Source organism: Halyomorpha halys, unplaced genomic scaffold (genome assembly GCF_000696795.3).
Source record: "Halyomorpha halys isolate HHAL.00 unplaced genomic scaffold, Hhal_1.1 Scaffold125.1, whole genome shotgun sequence".
NCBI classification, from domain to species: Eukaryota; Metazoa; Arthropoda; class Insecta; order Hemiptera; family Pentatomidae; genus Halyomorpha; species Halyomorpha halys.
Window position 1 is genome coordinate 605,432 of NW_027108888.1, and position 6,000 is coordinate 611,431.

A 6,000-nucleotide genomic window follows, 5' to 3' on the forward strand; every position below is an offset into this window, starting at 1 on the left:
GTAGGAATTTGACATCCTCAATGTAAACTAATAACTGCATTGAAGACTATTGAGTTACCTGTTATTTCACACTGCATCTTCATAACAGAACAATGTGGCTTCCTTAATCCTTTTTTTTTTTATAATTTATTTATTGTTATTTACAACTGTATACATATATACACATCAAATAAATTTGCAGTAAGTGATATTATGACATGATACAAACATGTGGAGAATCTACCCATTGATAGAACTCCAAAAAACACTTCTAAAGGAGAAGATCTCGAGGCCATCTTCTTTTCAGACACCTAGGAGGTAGTGAAGGAGAAGCCAGATTAGAAACGAGTTGGTTTGGGTGGTTGGGAAGTTTATTATGGAAGGATTGGTATCTGATTCTGGTGAAATCGCCAACATAAGGGACATTGAGGTCCTGATGGATGATTTGATTTGTGACAAAGTAAGGAGCATTAAGGATTTTATGAAGGATTTTGGACTGTAAGGATTGGATTCAAGAGGAACTAGATGGTTTAGTGAATCCCCATAGCTCAATTCTGTATGTCCAGATAGGCCTTATAATAGTCATGTAGATCAGTCTTTTGTAATGGATTGGAAGTTTGGACCGTTTGTCTAGTAAATGTTGTAATAGTCGGAATCAACGAGCAGTTTCGTGTCTTATCAGTCTTGTATGAAGATTCCATGTCAGTCGTTTGTCCAGATTTAATCCTAAGAAACGGATCTGCTCAACAGGAATAAGTGGGGTATTATTAAAAGATACTGTGGGGCAAGATGAAAGGTAAATGTGATTTGGTGGGATTTATTAGAATTTATTTTAATCCTCCAGTTTTGGCACCATTCTTCAAGGGTGGTGATGTGGGATTGGAGGGATTGGGATACAATGGAAGGATCATTATTCACTGAAAATTGGCATGTGTCATCGGCATACGTGGTGAGAATAGTGTTAGGCTGAGTTGGGATGTCAGCTGTAAAAACTGTATAAAGGATAGGACCTAGAATACTACCCTGAGGTACGCTTATATGAATAAGCTCTGTTGTGATTTACTTGAAATAACCTGTCTGAGAGATAAGAACGGATAATGAGATAATATGTAGGGGGTAGGAATTTACAGATCTTGTATAGCAGTCCTTCCTTGGTCCTAAACTGGAAATCAGCAGGATTACAGATTATAACAGATAATGTTTCTACTCAGGCTGAAGAAAGAAAAATAGTACCCAGCTCCAAAGAATAATGGTGTAAGGTGTGGAAAAAGGACCCGGATCCTCGTGCAAGAAAGAAGACCATTATCAAAGGGGATGGGATCAGATAAATTGGTCAAGATTTGAAATATGAAGGGTCAGAACCAATAAAATAAGGGAGTGAATGAAAGTTAATAGAAAAATTTTGCAGATGACCAGAGAAAAGATTTGGAGATGGTTATGGCAATAACAATAGATGAATCAGGAAAGAATCCCAAAATTGGGGATAGAATCGGAAGATGATTATACGAATCTGAATCTTTTTATAACCCCTTTCCTGGTCATTTTTGACATAAGGAGGTGTTATCTAGAGGTGACCAACCTATTCTAACCATAGTTGAAGGTTAAATTTTTCATCTTGTGGGACTGCCATGAATGAACTAAACTTATCCTACTTGAACAAAGTCCATCCCCTAGACCGGATTCGAACCGGCACTGCTCACAGTTCTCAGGTTGCTAAGACCTAAACCTCAACCACCCGAGCCACATACAGCCCTACAGAAATCTGGCTTATTCATATACGGTCTGCAAGCAGCCACAACCAAAAGGCCAGCATTGGGATATTACACTCATTTACAAAGAATCCCCTTTGTACTCTACACTTAAAGTGAAATACATTAGGATTTGATATACCAGTTTCACCACCCTAAGTTATAATGAAAATTAAATGAAATTAGCATCATTAAATTAATTAAGAACAAGTAATTTGTTGAACAAGATTTAAGTCTTAAATTTAAAATCATAAAGTTCTGAAATGAAAGATATTAATCTATATCTTAAATCTAAAATATTGTGAAAATAAAAAGTAAACACAAGCGTTAATACTCATTAAATTTTATGCCTAGAAGTCTCAATAAAGAAACTAAAAAGGGAAGATAAAAAAATAAAGATGGTAAAACTATAATACTACGGAAATTGATGAAAGATGTACTTCTTTAGGTAGGAATGGAAAAAGAGTCAGCAGAAGTTTTAATGAAGAAATCTCCACATGTAAAGAAATCTTAAAGAATACTTTCTTTTTCGCTAGTATTTTTTTTTTTGTTGAGTGTGCTATAATTTATTAAAATATTTTGAAAAGATCAATTATATGTTGATTGGAAAATACAATCTCTAATATAGGGTGGTCACTATTCTTGGCTAAGAAAATGTGAATGAAATATTCCTAGTAAAGATTAATGAAATTAATTGTGATAGAAATTGCAGACATAAAATACAGCACTTAATTAAATAGGCAACAAGTCAGTACAAGATAGATATATCCACCTCTTACTCAGGTTAGGGAAATAATACCTTCCCTCGAAAAAAATAATATACAAAAGTAGAAAAAAATATTAAACAGTGATTGAAAAAATTTAATCTGTACTGCTACAACCTATAAAGGGTTAGGGGTGCAGTACTTTGTAATAAAGTACTGTTACTAAACCAACAGTTATGTAAGGAGGTGTTTTCGTCAGAATCATGCTTAACCGCCAGATTTTCTCCCAATTAAGGGTACTCACTTTATTATACAGTGGAACTTATGCTTCCGAACCCACAGGGCTGACTTATGGTACAATGAAACAGAAAATAATTATCTGCCATAACTGGATTCAAACCCAGGCCCTTGGAGTTAGTAGCACAGTCCCTTACCAATGATCTACCCACTCCCAACTCAGTTGAGCATGATCTTGTAAAAATCACCTTCTTGCACAACCATTGTTCTAAAAACAGTGCTTCCTTAGAAAGTAATTCATGGGTCATAGGAGTTCACATTATTTTAATTTATATATTTTTATTTATTTTATATATTAGACAATTAATTGTATTTTTGGAACAGTAACATATTTTAAGTACTTTACTTATACATTTGAATCAATGAATACAATAAATAGAAAAATTAAAACAGGAATTCAAATCCTACCTCAAAATAGAAGCAGAGCTCTGATTTTGAATCTTGAAGAAAAAGATCTGTAACATCAATACATAAAATATATCATTCAATTATTCATTAAAAAAAAGAAAAGGTTGTTATAGTAATTATATTATCTTATTTCATCCAAAATAAATCTGAATTCCAATGTCAATCAGACTTAGTGATTAAATTTAATAATGATTGATTCAATGGTATAATCAATAAAAAAAAAAAAATAATAAGCCGATGAGAAAAGATCGTGAAAGGTTCTTGATCTTATCATACTCTTCTAACACATGGTATTCTTAGCATTTTGTTTAAACTATTGGGAAGCAAGATAAGTAAATTTTAGAGTCAGTTAGATCTATTGGATGTATAGTGTAAAGTCAGTAACAGAAGAATTACTAAAGATGTGATTGATAACTTTAATTATTAATGACTTCAGATTATAAGTATTTATTAAAATCTATAAACTGACTGTCTTGGAGAAAAACTTTGTGTTAAAGGCTCCTTTGTTTCTCTAATAAAGCTATTAATTGTGTTAGTTTGTCTAACGTTATTTATTACTTATCTATTTACTATTGATTATTTGCATAAAATATTATGAATATGAACAATATAAAGCATTAAATAAGAACTATAGACTTTGCTTCAGTCTTTAATCTGTTAAAACAAGGCAAGAAATAATTTCAGAAGTGATCCAATTGAAAAAGTTATACCACTTAAGCAATTTATCTAATATATCTAAGTTTAGGAATATTTCATAATTGAGGTGTTGAGAACCTGAGTGGTTCAACCCCTCCAGCCATGATTTTGAAATAAATGTTTTTCGAAGATTCTAACATAATTTTTTTCAATCTGTTTTTGGCTAGATCTGAAAGTGAATCCTTAAATTTCAGGAAGCAGTTACTTAGCATTACCTAGCAGTAAGCAGTGCCAGAGTGAATCAAACCATTTTATCCACTCTTGCACTTCCAGTTTGAGATCTAAGAAATATATATACCAATATTTCTTAACTTACTAAATCTTCTAAAAGCAAAATTAGAATAATTCTTTGATTAGACATATAATGTTTTCACACTTAAAACTCAATTTTCACAGAAATGTGAGGAAGCCCCCTCTGGTTCTCACACCTCAATTGTACTCTGGAAGTAAAATCAATACTTTTCAAAAAAAAAAAGTTAATATGAAATTAAAAAAGTTTAATAATATATCTCATCGAACTTGATGAGGGAGATGAATTTTAATAAAATAAAAATACAACTTTTTATATATTTTCTAATACATCAAAGCAGTAATCTATCTAATCAAATTAAATATTTAAGTTTCAAGGATCGCTCTTTAGTCTTGGAATCTGAAGCTTAACGAGTGTTTCAGGTATAAGCTATAAGACTATTATTATTGTTAATCTCTCATTTATTAATATTTCAGCCAAACAAACTATATTTATTTGTATATTGATGCCCTTTCAAATCAAGTTAATAGCACACTAAAAAAAGAAGCAAGCTATTAAACTAGTCACTCGATTTTTGTTGATTTTATTATACTCATCATAAAGAGGAATTGTTGTTAACATTTCACAACCTCTTTCAGTAATAAATTAGATTTTCAACCTTGTTATTTCAATGAAACTAAGTGACCCTCATAACAAATCCTTGTCCACAAACATTTGTAAGAAATAATAAAAATCCAACTTCTTTCTTGACAATTTACAGCCAAATGCCTAAGAAAAACTATTAACCCAGGAGAAGTGTCACCTTAAGCATTTTGCTCATGATGGGAAATAAACATCTATATTAGTATGTCATCTGTTTGGTTTATACCGTTGTTTAACGGTACAACGAAACATTAAACAAACTTCTGTTAACCCTTTGATGTTGTTATTGCCCTTGTTTATGTTATTCCCCCTATTACCTCCCCACTTAAACCCAATATAGTTTAGTTCTAGCCTCCTCACAACAGAAAGAATGAGCATTTGTATTACCAGTACACTCCTAACCTGACATATTTTTTTTCTCATTTGATCATTTGGCTCATCTGGACACCCGTGTTTCTTATTTTAAATCATGAGCTGAAGCATGATCTTAGCTCTTTTACAAAATTTGGATTCTTCAACCTCTGATGGAAGAGCTACAATCTAATATTTCAATTTCAAATTGTATTGAAAGTAATCATGAAGATTGCAGTCATCACCACATCCCAATATATAAAACAAATAATATAAATGGTCTACCATGAGCAAAATGCTCACGGGGCACCTCTTAAGAGACAAAAAAAAAGTAAGAAACTGCTGCCGGGTTAATACAATGATAGTCTGATCTGCAAAGTACAATACTATAAATCTGCTAATAAACAAATAAAACCTAAGGTAAAACATTAATTGAAAGAGATATGGCTTACCAGTAAGTAGATTAGGATAGGTTCCACACAACCTTAATTTTGTCACAGAAAGGCAATGATGGATAAACATATACACCCGCAAACTAAAACATTATAAACATCATACTATTAATATGTACATTATTTAATACATATGAGGTAGATAATGATGCAATGAATTATTAATCTAAATCAAATGAAATTTTGAAATGATCTACTTGAAAATAATTTTCTATTAGAATAAATTTACTGTTACAACCACTAAAAAATTCATTCACACCATTTTATAATTTGAGTTTCGATAATTTATATCATGAATGTAGGAATACGGGAGAAAGATAATGCCTATTAGTTTCGAAAATAGTCTAAATGTCATTGAAACATAGATACATGTTAATAAAGATTACACTTAATTATTTATTGAAAGAATTATTAATTCTATTCATCTGAACAATGTTATAAAAAAAATTTATATTTTGTGCTGCCTTCATTGG

General features: G+C 31.4%; 1 protein-coding gene across 1 annotated transcript in view; it reads right to left on the reverse strand.

Annotated features, from left to right (window-relative positions):
* Nucleotides 1-5,610, reverse strand: part of LOC106678130 (uncharacterized) — a 138,889-nt gene extending 133,279 nt beyond the window's left edge. The window contains exons 1-2 of the mRNA XM_067047183.1: nucleotides 5,528-5,610; nucleotides 3,137-3,183 (exon numbers count right to left, since the gene is read on the reverse strand). The gene's annotated coding sequence lies outside the window, so the exon portion shown is untranslated. The remainder of the gene's footprint in view (nucleotides 1-3,136; nucleotides 3,184-5,527) is intronic.
* Between the last annotated feature and the right edge of the window lie 390 nt (nucleotides 5,611-6,000).